Genomic DNA, 26,115 nt, shown 5'->3' with positions numbered 1-26,115 from the left:
AGTGTGCCGACATCAATTTAGTATGAGAGGAGCATTGAGATTTCATGATAGTTTTTTTTAGAAATGAAAGCGTGCAAAATTTAAAAAGGAAAATCATATTAAATTTAATATTTTGTATTCTTGCGTTACACTAAAGTTAAATACATTATTTACGACCTAATGTTGTATATTGTGGGAAAATTTGATTGGGTCTTACCTACGGTAAATAAAAAATTTCATTAATAATGTACATGAGATAATTATGAGAACATTATGAAATGTAAGTTTATTGTTCAATTTTATTTAGTATAATGTTTTATATTTGAGAATTAATTTATATATTTTATTTTATTGTAATTAAAAGATTTTTAACGTGGAGGATTTCAACAGGGATTTATTTAAATGATGAAATGTGTACTACATTTAGTCCAAATAATTATCATTAATATAGTTTCATTCGGGATGTTACCAAAAATAAAAATGAAATGAACTTCGAGACATTTGAAAGAAGATGTAGAAGATTGTTCCAAGAGAAATTTTTGGTAAGTTGGAGGATGAAGACTTTAACTATTACAACCATCTTGTACATGCTGCAAATGGTTTCTTTCATGGTTTTAAAAACATTTTTGAATTTATTGGTTGCAGGTTTAATCCCATGAATACATGATATTTAGGGTTATGTGCACCATAAATTGAAATGGCATAAAAGCTAGTTCTTTAAATTTTATTCCTCTTTTTGTTTTATTCTCAAGTTCACTATTTTCCTTCACTAGAAAACGTGAAATTATTAGCTTTTATTTGACTTGTTCAGATTGTCTAATGTTTCACACGTTACACTTAATTTAATAAGTCTCCAATATTTATTATTTTAAATTATTAAATAAAATTATTTTAACTGCTATGCATGTTAAATAATAATAATACTTGATATTATGTTATTTAAACCACATAGTTAAATTACATGTATTTAGCACTAGTGTGCTTTAATTTCTTTCTTTTCTTCAATTTTATTTTTTATTTGTCACTAATCTTTGTGAAATATGATATATATTAATTTTCCTCATTTGTCATTAATGAAGTTTTAATTTAATATGATTTCACGAGTTATGTATCTACCATCGTTTTTTCCCAAAACATAATATTTTATTTAAATAACTCCCTATTCAATAAGCTACCCTATTTATTTGTTTAATTAGAAAATATATTTATTTTACACTATTTTACAATGATTATTCAATTTTGATTATCTTCAGCGAATACCCCTTGTCGTGAAAGGGAGGCCAACGCTTGTCACCTAGAGCAGAAGCATCTAGGATCCATAGTGATGTGGCCTTAGGTTGTCCTCAATTATCAAGAGAATTTAAGCACCAACATGACACAAGCAAGAATGAAAACAAGAAAAACTGAAATATGCAAGGGAAAAAGAAAGAAAAATGTTACACTTGCAAAAGAAAAAGCAACAATTGAAAACTCACCCGAAAGATGGGGCATTTGCAACCATGAGTGATAGAATGCTCCTTGTACTCCAAAAATGCATATATCTCAAAAGCGAAAGATGAATGTGAAAATGGGCTTTCAACTAGACTCTTTATATACGGAGAACATACATGCAACTAGGGTTAGGATTTGTCAGTGAAATTAGTGCACACAAGAAAACTAAGGGACAAGATTGAATTGACTCCCACTAAGAGGTGTGATAGTATTTACTCAACAAAGTATACTCTTATTGGCAACAAATAATGCATAATCACTATCTACAGAGGTTGCCCTTACACTGTCACTCAAAACTGCACAGACACTGTGAGCAAGGATTTCAGAGTGACTATGAGCAGGGATTGCACAGTGACTATGCGTAAGGATTACACAGTGACTGTAACTGTCTCTAGGGACTGTGCAATCATTATCTCTCAGCAAGAGATGTGCTATATTTCGTGCTTGGAAGAAGTGTTATTATGAACATATGAAGAGCTACGAATGTGAAAATAAGGAGCTTGACACTTAATATTCCTAAAGGGAGACTTGAACACTTAAAAAATGACCAAGGATGACATCAATGGCTTCAGAGGAAGAATGGCATGATCATGAGGAGGCACCAAAATTTGAATGTAGGAAATATTTGGAGGGTGTTGTAGTAGAAACAATGGACCCATAATACAACATGAGAACCACCCATTTGGATTGGAATCATGGGACTAACCAATAAATACCCCCCCATATTTATCTTAATATTATTGCAGTTCCCTGAATAATTTATGTTTCCTCGATGTGCAATCATCACTTGAAATTATGGTGCTAGATATATAAAGTAATTAAGAATTTTTTTCAAAATGAAGTTATGGGTACTGCATGAATCAATGAATACTATTACACTTTTCCTTTTGATATATCCATCTATATTGAGGGTTTGTAGAGTATTGACGCCAACCAATGCATGACAAAAGATTGTTGGAGTAGTTTCTTCTAGCTCTAGACCTTGTGAAGCTTCCACTTATTGATCTTCTTCATCTTCACAATCTATGCATAATATGTTTTTCTCACTACTTTTATTCCCTTTATTATACACGTCGTCATAGTTGAAAGATAGTCCCTTTTATCTTCTTTCATCCTTTTTCGTAGTCAACCTTTTTATTTAGAAAAGGGAACATGATTTCTTCTATAGTTATTAGTGACCAATTTTATAGTGACCATATTTTTACTTTCAACTATTCTTGCCATAATGAAAGCAGGCTCTAGACATTTAGGTTCAAAGAGATACATCTCATGTTGGATGTCTTCATTTAAATTACCCATAAATAGATCTAACAAGTTATCATTTGAAATATAATTTACTTTTAGAGAAACCTTTTGGAATTGTTCAATGTTCTTTTTAACAAGATTGTTTTGTCGAAAATTTACCAATTGACTAAAGAATGTATTCCTTTTAATATCCCCATATTGTGTTATCAATTATTTTATAAAAATTGATCAAGATATAACATAATCCTTTTTATTTTACAAATCCATTGATATCATACATGTTGGCATTATTCTATAAACATGGATGCAATATTTATTTTTTGTAAGGATGTCACTTGGTGTATATCAAAATATTTATCCATCTAAAATATCCATGTTATAGTATCATTGTCATGAAATTTCCTCATATCAATCTTTAGAATGCAGTATAACCTTGGAGTTGAGTTGAAGTCATGATGATGTGGATCTCAGAGTGAAAATTCATGATTATGGTTCTACGATTTAGAATTTGTGCTCTTCAACTGTGATACAGTACTCCCCATATGAGATTGATTCTCAACAACATGCTTCTCCTTATTTTCATTATTTCCTTAGATCACCACATTCCTTTTAGGAAGCCTCTGCAAGAGAATGTGTTCCCTGGAAATCATAGATTTTATATGTCTTCATTATTTTCGTTCATCTTTTTTTTCTATTCCTTCCGTATTTTCATTCACATTCATTTGTATTCCTTCTTTTTTTTAGTCATCTTCATTTCTATTCCTTCTATCTTCTTTTCTATTCCTTCCTCTTTTTTCCATTTTATTTTTCATTTCTCTTTTAAGATTTGTTGAGAACTTGAGAAACCCACATTTTTCAACATTTATGATCCATTTCATTAACTTTATTCTCTAATCGAGATAGTATAACTCCTGATTGTTCACTTTATCTGTGAGGAAAGGGTGGCCCTTCAGTATATTTAATTGATTTAGTAGCTTTTTTTGGAGGCACGTTGTAAAATAATAATATCCCTCCTTTTTATTACAATGAAAAAATGTGATCTTCTAATGAACAATTAGTTTAGTAGTAAGTTATCTATGGTAATTTCGACAATATATGAATGATTGAATCTTTATTGACATATATATGAGATTTCAAGTCTCTTGGATCTGAATATTTCATTTATAATACTAGAATATGTAGTTTCTACCATTTCATGGGTGCGGATAGAATCTGATGTCCCAAATCTTGTTGATTTGTTTTGCCTCTTACCACAAGAAATCTTGTATAGCATGCCATGTGTCCAATTATTGAAACATAATTCTAGAAGTTATACCTGAAGTACTTATATATGTCTCCTAATTTTCCAAATAAGAACATATAGCAAAAATATAAAGATGCCAAGCTTAAAATTTATTTCATGATTATTCAAAAAACCTAAATTCCATAAGGTATATATCCAAAATTATCGAGAAAAAAATTATGAAAATGGAACCAAATATTCCTCACTATCTTTTCTTCTTATGGTCCAAGCTTCACTTCATGAATCCTTACAAAAAAAATGTTATAGCACAAATGCTAAACTAACATGTTTAAGACTGAATTCTAGAGCATAAAAAATCTTAACTTACTTGTGGGATATCTCTAAAAAATAGAAAAAAGGTATTTAACTTATAAAATATGTTCACCATGATTTCTTCTCAATGTGGTTCATTTTTCATATTCTGAATCCTTACCAAAAAAAAATTGTAGCTAAATTGACTTGTTTGAGACAAAATTTAGGAACATTCAAAAACCCTAACTTCCTTGGAACATATCTTTAAAAATATATCAAAGAAATATTTGAAACTTGAACTATATATTTTTCAAGATGTTTTCTCCATATTCTCTATGTTTGATGATCTCAAAACTCCCAAAAAAGATGTTATATCCAAAATCCATGATGGCTTGTTTAAAGTAGAAAAACCTTAAGATTAAGAGCTCTCATACTAAATGTTATGATCCTTGAATCTTAACCATGAGAAGAAGCCAATAATTTAAATCCAATTCGAGGGGGAAAAATTGTTATACAATAAATAATATGAACAAGATAATATTTGATGATCCTAAGATTAAGTCTCCTTAGTATATATATAGGAGAGAAATAATACAATTATAATAAAATGGAACCATCAACGGCTCTAGCCTACATAGCAATATAACGATAAAAATGTAATCACTTAATATCTAGGGCTTACTAAAGGTTTTTTGGGTTGACATGGGGCTTATATAGGGCTTAACAAAAGTATAAGAGTTATACATCTTCCTCAGATTAAGTGAAAATATAGCATAGATCCATCTAAATTCTGGATCTACCAAGCACAAAGAGGGAATCACTCAAAATGAAAATTTCAGTTTAAGTGAAAAAATTGAGAAAAGATTTGCACCTAAATAAATTTGATTCCTCTCGGTGCTTGGTAGATCCAAAGTTAAGATGGATCTATCTTGGTTCCTAATAATATTTATGAATATGGTTGCAATATTCATGCACGAGTTTTAGATATTTTTGTAGTGATTTTTTATTTTGAATCTTTGCAGAAAAATCATCAAAAAATAAATCCTTGAGAATATTTCATACTCAAGAAAATAACATATTTACCATTAGTTAATTCCATTAGCTCATACTTTGGTATGCAACATATATATCACTAGTTACTTCACATGCATCATACTTAGGTAAAAAATATATTTACTATTATTTACTTCGCACAATAAATTAATCAACGAAAAATTAGGGGCTAATATTCGCAAGTTTGCTAATTTTCCATGCCTTGTCTTAAAAAAATATTTTCCAATTTCCATTTTTTTCTAAAACTGATTCACCCAAATTTTATGGTATAAAATTATTTTTCCTTTTAAAAATTGCCAAAATTTTCTAGATACTATAATATATTTACAAACATAAATATATTTACAAAAATATCACTAAACATTTTATAGTTTACATGTTAGGGACTCATAAGTGATGCGGGAGCATCTAGCTGATGGGTCATCATGACAGAAGGTTGTTTGATCTCTGAGAGGACTGAGAGGAAAATTGCAAGTGAACATTGTAGTCGTTTCTTTTGTTGTTATTTTAATTTCATAAAGAAACAGTATTTAGGAAGGTAGAAGGTTAATTAGTCAAACTATTGCAAATAATTATTTTTATTTTTGTTTTCATGTTAAATTTTATAGATTGTAGCGTAGGGAAAATAAACAGTTTTAGAACTAAAAAGAACTATCAAAATGTAACCAACATAATGCAACCAACAACAGTTAGAAGAAACTGTTTCCAGGAAATTATTGAAAAAGAGACATAATGCATTGTAATAGGTTCGACCTTTTAGAAGGAGAAATATAATAAAAATATCTCTAAGCACACAATCTACTTTCTAACATCCTACAACTGTCTATCTATCGTTTGTTAAATTTCCTGATATAGGGAAAGCACATTCTCTGGTATTTATTCCACAAGAACATACACATATATGGTTCTATTTGTACTGATTTAAAACAGGTCGATAAGTTAGCAAAGCAATCTTGCAAATATAGACACGGAGGACATTACAGAGACGAGGCCACATGGTTCTAGAAATTATTAGTCAAAAGAACGAAAAGGGTTCCTAGAAGTTTTACACATTTCGAGCAGCAAAGACAGAGACAAGCCACATACATTTCGAGCAGTAAAGACAGAGACAAGTCGCATACATTTCGAGCAGTAAAGACAGAGTCAAGTCACACACATTTCAAGCAACAAAGATAGAGACAAGTCGCACAGGTATTTTCTAAAGAATAAACCCTCTTTTTTCATTCACAAAGTAACCACAAAAATCTTTGTTCAATATACATACAGTCACAAAATCTCTGTCCAATATACATACAGTCCAGGCGAAATAACGTTGTACAAATCTGATAATTTTGTAATGGTGGACGGGTTTAGAAACCCTAACCAAAAAACAAACCTACAACAACTACCCATAAATGAAACAATACAAGTCTAACAGACCTTGACTATATACTATCGGATAGTCAAAAGTCTCCACAATAGACTATAGTAACCCTAGCCAACGACGGAAACAAAACAAGTGACAAGAATGACAAGGAGCAACCCTACCTGGGTCTAGCAAGCACGCCAACAAGCCAAAGCAAAACCCTCCAGAATGAACCCACCTGAAATGACAGACACCAACGGGAAAGTGTGAGCATTCTGTGACAGAGAAAGAAGAGACGGAAAAAAAAACTAGGACAAGGGTTTCAAACTTACATTGCGGAAACAGGGCACCTACGTTGCAGTCATCGAGGGTCACTCTGCTCATGAAGGAGCGAGTGAGTTAGACAAAATCATGAAGAGGAGAAAGGAATGATAGTAGAGAACGAGACCTTACCTTGTCATTGAAGAAGAAACTGAAGCCGAAGACCCTGAGACCACAACCTATCCAAGAAACAGAGTAATGTGACCAGAGAGCTCAAAGAACGGTTGAACAGAAGAAGCCAAGACAAGAACAGTCGCATAGTCCAGCAAAACAACCGACATTAACCTTGTACATAGAAAAATCACTAAATCTTTTCAAGTAAGCTACTGTCCATAACTCAGCAGAGAGATTAAGCGCCAGGCAGAGAAACAAGCAAAGGAAAACCAGTGTCAACAAGAGTCTCTTACCAGACGGTGAAGTCGAATGAGTTTCTAGGTTGAAGGCTAAACCAGAATACCAGGAGCAGCATAAAGTTTTACAGTGAAAATCACACAGAAGGACCATACCATGAAACCCTCAACCTCAACAGCACGACGAGCAAAATGACCGAGAGATAGGGTTTGTGGACCTATTACCAAAGCGGGAATGATACTTTCGACAAGTGGACACTGTTAGCTCTGCTACAATTTTCACTGTTAAAGGTCAAAATCGGGTCTGGTGGTGGATTTATGCCATAAGGGAGCTTGCAGCAGTTATTCCCCTTCTGCTCCTTTGATTTCTTCATACCTCAGAGCCCCGCCTTCTCTGTTCATTTTTCCTGAGACCTCTCTATTCTATGTACAAACTTTCTCTTTCACATATGTTTTTTACCTTTGAAACCTTGTTAAACCTGCGTGCATATATTATAACCTGTTTGCTTTAGCTCCCAGGTGCTTAACACATGAACCTGCGCCAAAATAGCCCTCTGTCATTTTTAAATCTCCAACTTTGATGGTTCACATCTAATGGTCTCCATCATTTCATTGCATCGGTTAAACATTGTTCTCCTCTCTGCCATTGATTGTGCCATCGCCAGATCCGACAGTTGACGGATCCCTCGATCACGTGACTTGCATGTGCGTTAACCAGTGGGGGCGGCAGTTTCAGGCTACCACGCGTCGCAAATCTGTTGGATCACTCCCACCCTGTACGAATACCGCTGCACCCGATAAGCGGTATGGGGAAACCGCCCGCCCGCTATACCGCTGTCTCCCCATCGACTATCTGTCGTGCATCTTCCTTTTGTAATGGCCATCTGATCATCCCTGAGGGTGATCCAACAGCCCTTGTTAACCCCGATTGTCCATCTCCCGATAGACTCCATAAATTAATCCATCTCCCCTGTTGATTTGTGGATCTAACGGCTAATGTTTGTCCTCCTCCCGTGCCTGCCTCCGCCATTCTGTCCATGCCTTTAACCTGTTTTGTGCCCCCGAACGAGGGAGAAGGTGGCCTTTGTTGTAGTTCCCAACACAATAAATCCTCAGCAACTACATTTAAAGAAGAATATGGCCGAAGGACAAAAAAGAATACCTCGAGCAGTTAAAACATTTATCAGTTATGGGATTCTTTCGGTCAGCATTTCATTTGAGTAGAGAAGGACCACAGAACACCAGAGAATGTCTAAATCATCCATTAAAGCAGTCAAATTGTAGCAGTGACCCATATGTAAATGTAAATGTGGTTGGTGGTCCATTATGACACCTCCACGCTTAGCAACAGAGCATTTTTGTTTCGTAAACAGATTCTATATATACCTAGAAACACAATGTAATAGGTTGATGAGTGTTATTTTGCTGTAAGGTTCAACTTTTGGAGATTGTAACTGCTGTGATACCTGCAGCATCTGGTCTTCATTTTCAACTAATGCAAGCTTCTTTTGCTGTTAATTGCTCATTGTCCACTTCTTCTCCTTGTTACAGGCTATGCTTGTTTTGCATTTATTCATGTGTTGTTAATGTTTAACATTAGAGGGGTTGTCATCCCACCTCTGTGTTAGGATTTAGCATGTATCATTGAATTTGTTTGCAGGTTTATGTTATTTTAATGCTAGAGAGCTGTCATCCTGTCTGTGTATTAGAAAACGGATTTACAGACCTTTTAACTGGTTGTAGCTGGCCATCACAGGGTCCTGTGCGTCTGCTGGTGTGATCAGTGTTCTCCATCATCAAATTTTCTCTAAAACTGTGAGTAATTGGTGGTCTAAAGCCTTGTAGTCTGTGGGTGTTCACCCATGTCTAGGGTTAAGCATAGTAGAAGTGGTTATCTAGCTTGAATATGCACCATTTCTTTCATTCGTCCACCATTTTTCCAACATTTTGTTGAGTTTGTAATGTTCCCGAGCATCTGTGATATACAACCTAGGAGAGTTTCTTGGGGTGATAACATTAATTGGCGCTATTGCCGGGGAGAGGAGATTGAATCTCAGCTTCCCTGGGAAAATGACACAGTTCTAGATTTTGATGATAGACAAGGTTTGGGCACGTATTTTGCTTGTAATCATCTACCTGGCGACTGCATTGAAGGAAGACCATCATTTGGCAACTCCACATTGAAGTTCTGGTGCAACTGGTGAAGCATGCTCGTAGATATCTTCAGAAATCGGTAGCTGACCAGTGCCTGATCCTGAGAAGACCATTAAGCAGAAGAAAGACTTTGTAGAAAGGAGCACCAGGGTCAGGTAAGCCTTAAAGAATTTTTATGTATCTCTGCCAGTGTAGAAATACCTTCTGAGATTCATACAGCTCCTTGTTATTTATTTCCCCTTCAGACCTCATTTGAAAGAAACATTCCTTGTTGTCCATCATATTCCTCTATTCTGCTATTATTTTCATTGATTCATTCCACTCAGTCCACCAGTACCCTTTTACCTTACCTCAGTCATGGCAAGCCAACAAGCTCTTACAAAGATAAAATGAATAGCTGCTGCTAGGTATGGACCCTTAGTCTTGCCTACCCCATTGAATGCCATGCCTACAAGAGATTTTCACTAATTTATGCCAAAGTTTACTAGTGCAGAAGGACAATGAGCTGAGGAGCACCTTGAGGCCTTTTATAGTTATGCTAATAACTTGGATATCAATGAAGAGGATGTCTGGATGAGGGTTTTTATCCAAAGCCTAGATGGGGAAGCTAGAAAATGGTTTAGAGAATTACCCCTTAGGTCTATTGCATACATTGAGGCCCTAGATGATGTATTTTTAAAGCACTAGGGGAATAATAAAGATCTGCACTTTTATCATGATGAATCTGGGAACGTGCAGAGAGAATATGGTGAGCTGTTGTCTGAATTTAACATCAAATTTAATCATATGTACAACAGAATTCCACCTGAAGTAAGACCTACCCCTACTTCTGCCATGCTTACTTATGCTAATGCCTTCGATTCTCAGTTATACCTGCTGTTAAGAGAAAGGAGATGTGCTTCTCTAGCTGATATGGAAGATGTAGTTTTGAAGTTGAAGCAAATATTATTGCTGCAGAAAGGCCTGAAGGTGATGCCGAGAGGAGATGTCAGGGAGGTGAATTCTCATCATCCTATGATTCTGAAATAGATGAATTAGCTAGGATGATAGAGCTTTTAACCTCTGAAGTTTCCAAGTTAAAAGTTGAGCAGTATTCTAAGGAAGTAGGAGCTTGTTGTTCCTTTTCTTTTCCAACTCCGAATCCATGTAGAGGAACACAGGACCAGATGCATATTTTTCAAAGAAATAAAGATACAAATGAAGATAAAGGGGTGAAGACCCTTTTACAAAATATAGTCATGGAAGAAGAGTAGCCTGAAGAGGAGGAGGTCTATGGTGCGGAAGGTGCTCCTTTCCTAACCATAGTTGCCTATGAAGAAGCATTATCAAGAGGCACTGCTGGTTAGTTTGTTGTAGCTGCAAAATAGTAAGCTTTTCAACAGCAGCAATCAGCAGAAGGCACCTTCAACTTCCAAGAATCTGTGCTCGAAGCCAGCTCATCTTCACATGGCTATGAAGACCTGCAAATTTTCCAGCTTGATATCATCCCCAGTCTAGTGATTAAAAAGGGAGAGGAAAGCTCTCCATCATCTTTTGTTTCTCTGTCTGCTCAAATAAAAATCCCTCAAAGTTGCCACTTAAATGCTAAGGCAGAACAAAACTCAATGCTCAAGGCTAAAGCTGACCATCTTAGTCTTGATATTCTAAAACCTACCTAGAAGGTCTCCACACAGAATAAAGGGGTAGCTTATCAGATGACAGAGGAAGAGGATGCACAGTCTTGGAATTCCTTCTTGGATGAGGATTGTTCAAACAAAGATTCAAGAGCAGATAATGTCTTTGTGTCCTCCACACATGAACACATTGGTACACCATTCATATTTATTGTGAAGGCTACAAAAGATAAAAACGAGTACATAGCAACCATGATTATTTAGCAGGTGTACAAAGGCTCCTCTAAAGAACATCCAAGGTCAAAAATACACAAAAGGGGAATGAAATTTGATCCCTATCTACCTATCAAAGTCAAATCTCCTAAACTCTTTGAGGTAGAGGATCAAATAAATCCTGTCTTGTTGATCTATGATGAACCGAATGACAGGCAACAATTTTGATGGCCCAGCAGATGGGCAGTTTTTGAAGTTTTAAGTTTTCAGGCCTTACTGATTGTAAGCTTTTTCTCTTTCAGTTTTAGGAGTAGGTTTGTTTTGACTCCATGCCCAATGGATGCTAGGCAGTGTTTTTAAGCTAAATTTGTATGAAGGCATTGATCTGCAGTTCTTGAGACCTCATAGGGAGGATCTCATCCTGAGAAGGAGCCAATGTTAGCTCTACTACAATTTTCACTGTTAAAGGTAAAAATCGGGTCTGGTGGTGGATTTATGCCATAAGGGAGCCTGCAGTAGTTATTCCCCTTCTACTCCTTTGATTTCTTCATACCTCAGAGCCCCGCCTTCTCTCTTCATTTTTCCTGAGACCTCTCTGTTCTATGTATAAACTTTCTCTTTCACATCTATTTTTTACCTTTGAAACCCTGTTAAAACCCACGTTGATATAAAAATTATAACCCATTTTCTTTAGCTCCTGGGTGCTTAACACATGAACCCGTGCCAAAATAGCCCTCTGTCATTTTTTAAATCTCCACCGTTGATCGTTCAGATCTAACGGTCTTCATTGTTTCATCGCATCCGTTAAACATCGATCTCCTCTCCGCCGTTGATTGCGCCCATCGCCAGATCCGACGGCCGACGCATCCCCCGATCGCGCGACTTGCATGTGCGTTAACCCATGGGGGTGGCGGTTTCAGGCTGCCACGCGTCGCAAATCTGTTGGATCGCACCCACCCTGTACGAATACCGCTGCACCCGATAAGCGGTGCTAGGAAATCGCACGCCCGCTATACTGCTGTCTCCCCGCTAACTATCTATCACGCATCTTCCTCGTTTGATGGTCGTTCGACCATCCCCGAGGGTGATCCAACGGCCCTCGTTAACCCCGATTGTCCATCTCCTGATAGACTCCATAAATTAATCCATCTCTGCCGTTGATTTTTGGATCTAACGACTAATGTTTGTCCCCCTCCCATGCTCACCTCTGCCATTCTGTCCATGCCTTTAACCTGTTTTATACTCCCGAAGGAGGGAGAAGGTGGCCACGGTTGTAGTTCCTAGCACAATAAATCCTCAGCAACTGCTTTTAAAGAAGAAGATGGCCGAAGGACAAAAGGGACTTCCTCGAGCAGTTAAAACATTTATCAGTTATGGGATTCTTTAATTCAGCATTCCATCTGAGCAGAGAAGGACCACAGAATGCCAAAGAATGTCTAAATCATCCATTAAAGCAATCAAATTGCAGCAGTGACCCATATCTAAATGTAAATGTGGTTGGTGGTCCATTATCACCCCTCCACGCTTAGCAGCTGAGCATTTTTTTTTGTAAACAGATTCTATCTATACTGAGAAACACAATGTAATAGGTTGATGAGTGTTATTTTGCTGTAAGGTTCAACCTCTAGAGATTGTAGCTGCTGTGATACCTGCAGCGTCTAGTCTTCATTTTCAGCTAATGCAAGCTTCTTTTGTTGTTAATTGCTCACTATCCACTTCTTCTCCTTGTTCCAGGCCGTGCCTGTTTTGCATTTATTCATGTGCTATTAATGTTCAGCATTAGAGGGGCTATCATCTCACCTCCGTGTTAGGATTTAGGATGTATCATTGAATTTGTTTGCAAGTTTCTATTGTTTTAATGCTAGAGAGCTGTCATCCTATCTGTGTATTAGAAAACAGATTTACAGACCTTTTAACTGGTTGCAGCTGGCCATCACAGGGTCCTGTGCATCTGCTGGTGTGATCAGTGTTCTCCATCATCACATTTTCTCTAAAACTATGAGTAATTGGTGGTCTAAAGCCTTGTAGTCTGGGGGTGTTCAGCCATGTCTAGGGTTAAGCATAGTAGAAGTGGTTATCCGGCTTGAATATGCAGCATTTCTTTCATTCATCCACCATTTTTCCAACACTTTGTTGAGTTTGTAATGTTCCCGAGCATCTCTGATATACAACCTAGGAGAGTTTCTTGGGGTGAAAATAGACACTTGTCCAAGAACCAGCAGTGCAGGTATAAGTCATAAGTGCTGGGAAACAAAGAATTATTAAATCATTGTAATCAACTACCGAATGAACAAATCTCTCATTTAATCAAACTGCTCATCATTTAAATCAATTTATATTCCTTTATTAAAGTTGGTGAAAGTGATGAGGGGCTGGACCCATCAAGTGGTATAAGAGCAGGAAATTGAAAGTGTTAGGATATGGAAGTTGGAAGACGAGGACGTGGGAGAGGTGTGCGCAGAGCAACAGATGAAGGACTGAGGGAAGAAATAAGGATCCTTACTGCTCGTTTGGAGGCAGTGGAAGCAGGAAGGAGAACGGATCCAAAAATAGGAGATGACTGTGAGGAATAAGCCATAGTTACAACAGACAGATCGGATGAGGAAGGGTCGGAGATGAGGTTGTTGAGGTCGGTCCTATTGGCCAGCAGCAAGCCCAAACTGAAAATTTCAAATTACAATGGTAGCTTGTCCACAAAAGTTCTGTTGGACTGGGTAAGCGAGTTGGACAAGTATTTTGAAAGTGAAGAGGTTAGCGAGGACCAGAGAGTCAAGTTTGCTGCAAAAAAGTTGAAAGGACACGCAGCCCTGTGGTGGGACAGTGTCCAAGCAGAGAGAAGAAGGATGAACAAGTTATTGATAAAGAAGTGGTCAAAGATGGTGCCCAAGCTGAAAGGCAGATTTCTGCCTAATGATTACCAGGTTTCACTGTATCGATAAGTGCAGAATTTAAGACAAAAAGGGATGACAGTAAGGGAGTATATAGAAGAATTCTACCAAGTGACCTGGAGAGTTAGTTACACCGATGACACCCTGGAGAAGACAACAAGATACGTAAATGGTTTGATACTGGAAATACTAGATGAAATCAACATTCTTTCCCCGAGAAATACAGAAGAAGCCTATTAGAGAGTTGTGAAGGCTGAGGAAAAGATTACTAGAAAACAAAATGCTAGGAGAGGATGGGGAACTAGCAGAGGATTAGGACAATTCTATGGCAGAGAATGAACTGCCAGTAATAGTAAAGAGGGCAGCAGCTCCAATGCCTCAGGAATGAGAAAAAAAGGAAACAACACTTGAGGTGGTAGGCCATATCAGTGAGGAAGAGGGAATGGCTGAGGTAGAGGAGCTAATTACCAGTGCTACAGGTGCCACAAGTGGGGGAACAGATCTTTTGAATGCCTTGAAGTGGAACAAGATGGCCAGAGAGGAACATTTGTTGCACAGCCTGAGGAAGCTCAAGCACTGCCCCAAGAAGTAGTAAATGAACCGAAAATGAGGGAGGCCTTAGTTCTAAACAAAGTGTTGCTGAAACTAGCCAAAGAAACAACTGAATAGACCCAAAGGAAAGCATTATTCCAAATAGTTTACAAATCACATGGGAAGTGTTGCAAGTTGATCATCGACAGCGAGAGTATAGATAATTTGGTTGCCATCGAGATGGTAGAGAAGTTTGGTTTGAAGCGGCTAAAGAACCCCACACCTTACAAGGTATCGTGGCTGCAGAAAGGCCACCAGCTGTTGGTTGATGAACAATGTGAAGTTGAATTCCACATTGGCAGGTACAAAGACAAAGTTATCTGTGATATTATGCCAATGGACGTGTGTCACATACTGCTAGGAAGACCATGGCAGTATGATCAGAAGGTAGTACACGATGGGAAGACAAACTGCTACAAGTTTGTTAAAGATGGGATCAAGCACACACTTGTACCCATCAAGGAAGAGGAGACAACAGAAGCAAGCGAGACGAAAGCATTGCTAATAGGTGGAAAACAGTTTTTGAAACAGATCAAGGAAAATGAAATGAACTATGTTGTTGTGAGGAGGGCAAAGACAGTGTTGTTGCATACAGAAATGTATGATTTTCCGACAGAAACTCAGCAGATACTGCAGGAGTTTAGTGATATTATAGTTTACAATTTGCCAGACAAGTTGCCTCCCAAAAGAAGCATCAGTCATCGTATTGACTTTATACCTGGAGTAAGCTTACCAAATACATCAGCATATCATATGAGCCCCAAAGATAATGAGGAGATCAGGAAACAGGTGCAGGAGTTGCTAGATAAAGGGCTGATAAGGGAGAGCTTGAGCCCTTGTGCAGTATCAACCGTTCTTGCTCTCAAGAAAGGAGGCCAATGGCGGATGTGCACAGATTCACGGGCCATCAATAAAATCAATATTCGGTACAGATTTCCACTACCACAAATGGACGATATGATGGACTGCCTAAGTGGGGCAGCATACTTCACGAAGATTGATCTAAAGAGTGGCTATCATTAGATCCAGATCAGGGAAGGAGATGAGTGGAAGACAACCTTCAAGACTAATGAAGGGTTGTACGAGTGGTTGGTCATGCTGTTCGGTTTGAGTAACACCCCTAGTACTTTTATGCGACTGATGAATGAAATGCTGAAAGAGTTCATCAGCAAGTTTGTGATAGTGTACCTTGATAACATATTATTTTTCAGCAGGACTAAGGAGGAGCACCTTTGACATGTTTGAAGAGTGCTGGAGAAACTGCAGCATAATAAGCTGCTGATAAATTTGAAAAAATGTACTTTCCTACAAAGAGAACTGGTTTATCTAGGCATTGTAATTGTAGAAAATTTGTTGAAGATGGAGCCAGAAAATATTGCAGCAATCACTAACTGGCCATCCCTGAAAAGGCTATTTGAAGTACGTAGTTTTCATGGGCTGGCGAGTTTTTATCACAAATTTATAAGAAAATTCAATGAAATCTACGCGACTATGTTGGACACTATTAAAAAGGCAAGTCAACCTTTTTGTTGGACTGAGGCAGTAGAGGAAATCTTTCAGCTCCTAAAGAAGAAAATTACAGAAAGGCCAATTTTAAGGTTACCAGATTTTAATAAGCTTTTCGAGGTTTGCTGCGATGCAAGCGGTACAGCTATTGGCGCTGTACTCAGCCAAGAAGACAAACCTATTGCATTTTTCAGCGAGAAATTGAACGAAAGAAGGCAGAAATATTCATCCTATGACAAGGAATTCTATGTTGTCGTCCAAGCACTGAAGAATTAGAGACACTATCTGTTGGGGAGTGAATTTGTGTTATTTTCTGATAATTCAGTGCTGCAATATGTGATGCAACAACATAAATTGAACCACAAGCATGCCAAATGAGTTGAATATTTGTAGAGTTTCACCGTTGTGTTGAAACACATTAGTGGGTAGGCCAAGAAGATGGCAGATGCGTTGAGCAGAAGGGTCTTGCTCTAAGATGAAAGTACGATACAACTGCTAAGCTTTGAGCATTTGAAAGACTTGTATGAGACTGACACGGATTTCAAAGAGGCTTATGAAGCCTGTGAGAATCCCTTGCTGAGGAACAATAGTCCATGGTTGGACTACAACTTGCAGGAGAAGCTACTGTTTAAAGGGGGATCGTTATGTATTCCTCATTGTTCAATGAGAGAAAATATTATTCGGGAGAAGCATAGTGGAGGTCTACCCAGACATTTTAGTATAGAAAAAACTTTAGATCAGCTCAGACACTTCTATTACTGGCAAAGAATGCGAAGGGATGTGCAGCGATATGTGAGTAGGTGTAAAGTTTGCCAATTGGTGAAAGGACATGGTCAAAACATCGGGCATTATACACCACTGCCTGTTCTAGGTAGACCATGGGACTTAGTCAACATTGACTTTTTCTTAGGACTGCCTAGAACACAGCGAGGTTACGACTCGATGATGGTGGTGGTAGATAGGTTTTCAAAAATGGCACATTTCATCCCTTGGCAGAAAACTAGTGATGCCACTCACGTAGCTCACTTGTTTTTCACAGAGATTGTTAGATTACATGGCCTACCTAGGTCTATTATTTCTGACAGGGATGTAAAATTCACGGGCCACTTTTGGCGCACCCTGTGGAAGAAGTTGGACACACAATTGAACTTCATCTCTGCATATCATCCGCAGACTAATGGGCAAATGGAATTGGTGAACAGGAGTTTGGGAAACTTGTTACGGAGCTTGATTGGGGAAAATTCACTGTTATGGGATTGTGTGTTTGCTCAAGAAAAATTCTCTTTTAATGATTCACCGAACCGTAGCACCAGACATAGTCCATTTTAGATCGTGTACGACATGCATCCTCGCGAAGTACATGAGTTACGAGATCTCAAAAAATTGGAGAAGAGAAGTGCTGATGGGGAAGGTTTTGCCAAAGCGATGAATGAACTACATGCACAGGTGAAATCAAAGTTGCAGGACAACATTCACAAATACAAACAATAGGCATACCTAAGGCGCAAGAAGTACAATTCAATGTAGGGGATGAAGTCCTTGCACACTTACGCAAAGAACGGTTTCCTAAGGGCACATATAACAAGCTAAAATTTAAGGAGATTGGTCCCTGTAAAATTTTGCGTAAATTCTCAGCCAACGCTTATGAAATACAACTGCCACCAGACATAGGCATATCGCCTATCTTCAACGTGGTAGACTTGTTCCCATATACTACCAACCCGGATGATGAAAGTGTGGTACAACCAGAATAGGACACCCGGGTTGAAAGTGGTCCTTGAATGAGGAAAATGCCTTTGGCTCAACCCCATGAGATCGAGAAGATTCTCAACACGCAGGTGGCCAAGAGGACTCGCAGGAAGGAGTATTTGCAATATCTTGTCAAGTGGAAGGACCATCCTATCGAGGGTAGTTCGTGGCTCGACGCGGTGCAGATATAGAAGGCAGGTTATTCCATGGAGGAGCTCATGGAATGGAGCCATGACTTTTTATCAACCCAGGAGCCTAATGCAGGAGCATCTAGCTAATGGGTCATCATGAAAGAAGGTTGTTTGATCTCTAAGAGGACTGAGAGGGAACTTGCAAGTGAATACTGCAGTCGTTTCTTTTGTTGTTATTTTAATTTCGTAAAGAAACAATATTTAGGAAGGTAGAAGGTTAATTAGTCAAACTGTTGCAAATAATTGTTTTTGTTTTTGTTTTCATGTTAACTTTTATAGATTGTAGCGTAGGGAAAATAAACAGTTTTAGAACTGAAAAAGAACTATCAAAATGTAACCAACAACAGTTAGAAGAAACTGTTTCTAGGAAATTATTGAAAAAGAGACAGAATGCATTGTAACAGGTTCGACCTTTTAGAAGGAGAAATATAATAAAAATATCTTTGAGCACACAAACTACTTTCTAATATCCTATAGTTGTCTATCTATCATTTGTTAAATTGCCTGATACAAGGAAAGCACATTCCTTGGTATTTATGCCACAAGCACATACACATATATGGTTCTATTTGTACTGATTTAAAATATGTCAATAAGTCAACAAAGCAATCTTGCAAATATAGCCATGGAGGACATTACAGAGAGGCCGCATGGTTCCAGAAATTATTAGTCAAAAGAATGAAAAGGGTTCCTGGAAGTTTTACACATTTTGAGCAGCAAAGACAGAGACAAGCCGCATACATTTTGAGCAATAAAGACAGAGACACGTCGCATACATTTCAAGCAGTAAAGATAGAGACAAGTCACACACATTTTGAGCAAAAAAGATAGAGACAAGTCGCACAGGTATTTTCTGAAGAATAAACCCTCTTTTTTCATTCACAAAGTAACCAAAAAAATCTCTGTTCAATATACATACAGTCACAAAATCTCTGTCTAATATACATACAGTCCATGCAAAATAATGATGTATAAATCTGATAAGTTTGTAATGGTGGACGGGTTTAGAAACCCTAACCGAAAAACAAACCTACAGAAACTACCCATAAACGAAACAATGCAGGTCTAACAAACCTTGACTATATACTATCGGATAGTCAAAAGTCTCCACAATAGACTATTGTAACCCTAGCCAATGACAAAAACAAAACAAGTGACAAGAATGACAAGGAGCGACCCTACCTGGGTCTAGCTAGCATGCTAAGAAGCCGAAGCCAAAACCCTCCAGAACAAACCCACCTACAATGATAGACACCAACGACAAAGCGTGAGCATTCTGTGATAGAGAAAGAAGAGACAAAAAAAAAAAACCAAGGCAAGGGTTTCAAACTTACATTGCGGAAACAGGGCACCTATGTTGCAGTCACCGAGGGTCACTTTGCTCATGAAGGAGCGAGTGAGTTAGACAAAAGCATGAAGAGGAGAAAGGAATGATAGCAGAGAATGAGACCTTACCTTGTCATTGAAGAAGAAACCGAGGCCGAAGTCCCTGAGACCAGACCTTGTCCAAGAAACAAAGTAATATGACCAGAGAGCTCAAAGAATGGTTGAACAGAAGAAGCCAAGACAAGAATGGTCGCATAGTCCAGCAAAACAACTAGCATTAACCTTGTACATAGAAAAATTACTAAATCTTTTCAAGTAAGCTATTGTCCATAACTCAACAGGGAGATTAAGTGCTAGGCAGAGAAAAAAGCAAAAGAAAACCAGTGTCAACAGGAGTCTCTTATGAGACGGTGAAGCTAAATAAGTTTCCAGGTCGAAGGTAGAACCAGAATACCAGGAGCAGCATAAAATTTTACAGTGAAATTTGCACAGAAGGACCATACCGTGAAACCCTCAACCTCAACAGCACGACAAGAAAAATGACCAGGAGATAGGGTTTGTGGACCTATGACCAAAGCGGGAGTGATACTTTCGAGGAGTGGACACTTATCTAAGATCTAGCAGTGCAGGTACAAGTCATAAGTACTCGGTAACAAACAATTATTAAATCATTGTAATCAACCGCCGAATCAACAAATATCTCATTTAATCAAAATTCTCATCATTTAAATCAATTTATATTCCATTATTATAGTTGGTGAAAGTGACGAGGGGCTGGACCCATCAATAAGATTCACCAAGGTTTGCAAGCTTTAAGGTAAATTTCCTTCCTTAAAATTTTCCATGAATTTAAGCAAGTATTTGCATAAAAATAGATAGGAATGCGATGCAAATAAATATACTTATAGGAGTCACTGCCCATCTTTATTTATATTTGAGCATTTGTGCCCTAGTAAGCCATTAATTTATCCATTTCACATCTTAATTTGTTATTTCCTGCACTGTAGGATTCAATTTTCCTATTGACCACTCTTAATATAGCATGGACCAACACAAGTTATAAATTTGAATGCAATTTCTCCAATAGCATAATTTATAACTTTAGTGGTAGGGACTAAGATACCTTATAGCACTTGTTTCTCTTGTTTAGAATTATTTTAATGTGATATGTATATTATTCTTCCTTGGAAAAAATGGTTAAAATTTTATTAATAAAAAAAATTACAATAGAATGAATTGAATATAATTGATTTATTAATTTTATTATGTCAACATTATGCTTTGTTATTATTTTTTTGATCTAATGCTTTATTATATTATTACTGTAACATTTCTCACATATTAAATCTACATTTAAATGTTTAATCCCATTTACAATCACTATGATATATCCCTCATATTGAGCCAACATTTAAAATTTTACACACATTTACGGACACTACAACATCTCACTAACACTAGGCTATAGAATGCCTCTCGTTGCAAAAGTGTATTCTCATTTTTTATTTAATTAAAACTGTGATTTGATCTCTATAGAATATCCAAGGAATATTTTTAGTAGTGATGCAGATAGAAGGTTTAGATGTATCTCAAACGTAGTTATAATTTTTTTGATTTTATATTTAATAAAAAAATCATAAAATAGAATTAAAATAGAATATTATAAAATATTTTGATTGTGAAATGACTTTTGGTTTATGGACATGTGGTTTTGATAAGCCATGGTTGGACTATGGTATTGTAACAAAGCCTATCTACAAGTTAATGATGTCCATGGTAAAGTGAGGATGAATATCCATGGTTAAGAATCTTGTTATGATGTATGTTTATCACAAGTATAAAGTTTTAATGTGCTTATTAATGAAATTTAAATATGCTTAGAGAGTCATTATTTTAATTTATATGATAAAATGAGTATTAATTTATTGGTAATATTTATATGTTATATATTTTAATATGATATGTATATTATAATTTTCTTTTTATCTAAAACAGTGTTTGTAATTTTATTAATTAAAAAAAAATACAATATAACAAATTGAATATTATTATTTTTATTACTTTTTTTTGTTATTAATATAGTCAATATTTAAATGTTTATACTCATTTATGGACACTACAACATCTCCTCTATACTATGTCTCGCATTTTTTTTTTTTATTTGAGCCCAAATGTAAATGTTTACAAATATTTACAGCACTACAACTTCAACCCCATACTAAGTTGTAAAGATTGTTTTACTTTTGATTACGTTATCTCCTTTAAAGTTGATATAAAATTTTGTTGTTTCACATGAACAGCAAGTTATTTTATTTATCAAATTATGAAAATCAAATATTTTTACCACATTGGCAAAGTAAAAATTAGATTATTGATATTTTATAATACTTTCATTATTGTCAACATTATGCTTTTTAAAAAATATTTCATTTCTAGTGTAAAAAAATATGTCTATAGACAAAATCACGCATCTTCCCCAAATTACACTATAGAATAAGCATCTCAATGCAATAAAATAAACTCATGCATATAAATAAATCCAACTAAAACTTGGTAATGGATAAACAAAACCATAATCACATTTTAATATATATTGTTCATTTTACTTCCAGCAAAGCGATGCTACCGGACATAATTATCAACTCTTTAATATCAAGCTTTGAACGCTGGTTTCATGGCATACAATACGCTCTCCAATATTTAGAGAAAATTATATTTTCGTTGTATTTGAACTTTAATTATGGTTACACATTAAAAAAAATTGGGGTGAAAATATTCAAAGTGTTTCTTTGCATAGATTTGCTAAAATTCTCACATATAATGGACTATCAATGATAATATTGTTATTTTATTTGTCTTTCAAACGCTTCACTGATTCTTAATTGCTATCCTCTTCTTTTATTGTGAATTTCCCCTTTTCTTGATTCATTAATACTTTCCCTTTTGACTTTATTTTCCCATGCATTTTCACAACTATTTAGAGATCAATTTTAAGACAAGAAGTTAACAGGAAAAATAAACATGGTAATTTTATTTTTCTCGATTGAATTTAGTTTTGGAGTTGACTTTTACGCTCTTCTCTTTTATTTTCACTGTATTTCAAACTTCAATTGTGGTTACGCATAAACTTCTTTTTTAAGTGAAACCATTCAAAGAGATCATCTTGGCATACCGTTGGTAAAATGGTGAGTACATATAATGGACTATTAAAGGTGGCGTTGTTATTTTATTTGCCCTTCAACGGTTTAATAGATTCTCAATTTCTATCCTTCTATTGTGAATTTTCCTTTTTCTTGATTCATTAATACTTTGCCTTTTGACTTTATTTTTCACTGCATTTTCATAGTTCAATTCTCACACAAAAAGCTAAAAAGAAGATAAACACAGTATTTTAACTTTTTTCTATCGAATTTTGTTTTGGAGTTGATTTTTTCTCTTTTCTTTTGGGTTGATTTTAGTACGGGAGTTGGTGTCATACATACACTTGCTTTTGGATTTAATATGTTTTTGTTGGGTTTGGAGCATGATTATTTAGAGGTCTTTGTTTTAGCCAGATGTATACCCCAGGAAATTTGTACAACCGTCCACGCGGAGGGGTGTGGGGGGGACTTGTTCCTCCCGCAGGGGTTCGAGGGGGCTAACCCCCCTCGGCGAGGGGCTCCAAGGGCCAGCGGTCCCCCGGTGGGGGTTTCAGGGGTAGCGCCCCCGAAGCTAAAAATAGATGTAAAATTACATTGTAAAAGTATAGTAATTTCTAGTCAATTTGGGTCGTTCATTAGGCAGATGATATGACGGTAGAACTTATGTTTAGTTTAGGGTTTTTTGCCCTAAAAGCAACTCCTCTCTTTGTATGAGGGCATTGTATTGATACTGTATAATAGATGTGTATTCTCTGAGCGAGAAACAGAGAGGTAAGACTGTGAGATAAAACAGAGAATATTACAACGGATTACTATAGGTTGTGTCTCTTCATTTTGCTGGATAATAAAAAGGAAGGACTCGCTGTTCGGGGTGGACGTAGCCAAAACTGGGTGAACCACATATATTTGTGTTTCTCTGGTTTATGCATTTTCTGTGTTTATATTTATGCAATATTCTATGTGTTCCATTGCTCTGTAATATATAATTTTCTAAAAAATGGTATCAGAGCCGCAAGTCTATTTGGTTGATAAACTCGCAGGAAAGAAGGGTTTCTCGTTCGAGTGGGAGCAATGGCGGAAGATGGTAAGTTTAGGGTCGAGAAATTTAATGGCCAAAACTTCTCATTGTTGAAGATGTAGATGGAAGATTATCTATATCAGAAAGATCTGTACCTACCATTGGGCAGAAAAACAAAAATTCCGACGGGTATGATAGATGAAGAATGGAACCTTCTCGATAGAAAGACACTCGGAATAGTACGGTTGTGCCTTACAGCGTCGGTCACCTTCAATAGTTCAAAGGGAACAATGACAAAAAGTTTTATTAAGGCGTTGGCGAAACTAAATGCAAAACCCTCGGCCTCAAACAAGGTATTTCTTATGAAACGGTTATTTAATATGAAGATGTCGAAAGGTGGATCTATTGCAGACCATTTAAATGATTTTAATATTGTTACAAGTTAGTTAAGTTCTGTAGGGGTAAACTTTGATGATGAAGTTAGAGCTCTGTTATTCTTGTGCTCATTGCCAGAAATATGGAATGGTTTAGTAATGGCCATTAGTAACTCTATTTCTGGATCTGGTACTTTAAAGTTTGATGATATTGTTGGTGTTATCCTTAACGAGAAAATGCAATGGAAAAGCACCGGTGAGACATCGGGTAATGCTTTGAGTGCAGAGTCTAGGGGAAGAAAAATAGAAAGAAGAAAGAGCTCAGAATATCGCAGTAAATCAAGGAAAGGCAGATCCAAGTCCAGATCGGGGATAGTTTGCTGGAAATGCGGAACGAAAGGACACCTAAAGAAAGACTGTAAATATCGGAAGGGAAAAGAAGGAGATGCACAACAAGAAAACAATCATGAAGCAAATGTGACAAGTGAGGCGTTACAATATACTTTGATTCTTTCTTTCGGAGATATTACTGATTCCTAGGTGGTAGATTCAGGGGCCTCATTCCATGCCACACATGATAAGAAATATTTTGATGACTATGTTCAAGGAGATTTTGGACAAGTCCATTTGGGTGATGATAAACCCTGTAAAATTGTTGGAATAGGTAAGGTTCTTGTAAAACAACAGAATGGAAACCAATGGCTACTAAAGGAGGTAAGGCATGTTCCAAATCTATAGAAAAATCTGATTTCAACAGGGTAGTTAGGTAGTGAAGGTTGTGTGACAACTTTCACCGATAAAGCTTGGAAGGTCACCAAAAGAGCCCTGATAATAGAAAAAGGCGAAAAGGTTGGTTCATTGTATTTATGCAGTGGTATTTCTAACTCTGTTAATGCTTTAACTTCCAAAGGAGCAGAAGCAGCATTATGGCATCATAGGCTCAGACACATGAGTGAAAAGGGGATGAATATTCTTCACTCAAGAAATTTGTTGCCGGGTTTGAAGAATGTTGATTTGGACTTTTGTGAGAATTTCATTTATGGAAAACAGAAGAGAGTCAGATTTCTCAGAGTTGGGAAAGAAAAGAAAAGCAAAAAATTAGAGCTTGTGCATACAGATGTATGGGGACCTGCTCAGGTATTATCTCTCGGTGGCTCTCGTTATTATGTTACTTTTATTGATGATGCAACTAGAAAAATTTGGATTTATTGTATTAAGAGTAAATCTAATGTATTTGATACTTTTAAAAAATGGAAAGCTTTGGTTGAGATTGAGACAGGAAAGAAATTGAAGTGTCTCAGATCAGACAACGGAGGTGAATATTGCAACAAAGAGTTTGATAGGTACTGTTCAGAGCATGGAATTTGCAGAGAGAAGGAAGTTCTAACAACACCACAAGAAAATGGTGTGTCAGAAAGGATGAACAGAACAATTATGGAGCGTGCAAGGTGCATGAGAATGCATACAGGATTGCCTCTACAATTTTGAGCAAATGCTGTAGATATTGTTGTTTATCTAATAAACATAGGGCCTTCAAGTTCCTTGGATGGTGGTGTTCCAGAGGAAGCATGGACAGGTAAAAGGGTAAACTACTCTTTTTTAAAGCCTTTTGGTTGTGAGGCCTTTGTCCATATTAATAAAGAAAACAGAACAAAGCTTGAGGCAAAGTCAAAGAAATGTACCTTTATTGGATATGGTGTTAATGATTTTGGCTATCGCTTATATGATTACGAAAATCACAAAATCATTAGGAGCAGAGATGTAATATTCAATGAAAAGGTCTTGTATACGAATCAGTTGCAAGAAAAGAAACAGGAAAAAGAAAACAAGGAATACGCAGTTCTTGATGAACTCACTAAAAAAGTAAAGGTGCCTGAAAATAATAATAATCAACCACCACAACAACAGTAACCACCATAATAGAAAAAAGCATCCCAAACACCTGAAAGTGGTGTTAGAAGATCTATCGAGATAAGTATACCCCCCGAACGATACTTTTCTTCATTAAATTATTTATTGTTGACTGATTTTGGT

Source organism: Pinus tabuliformis, chromosome 6 (genome assembly GCF_031772625.1).
Source record: "Pinus tabuliformis cultivar Carrire ecotype Pingquan chromosome 6, CPIR1, whole genome shotgun sequence".
Lineage (NCBI taxonomy): Eukaryota > Viridiplantae > Streptophyta > Pinopsida > Pinales > Pinaceae > Pinus > Pinus tabuliformis.
This window is presented reverse-complemented; position numbering follows the sequence as displayed.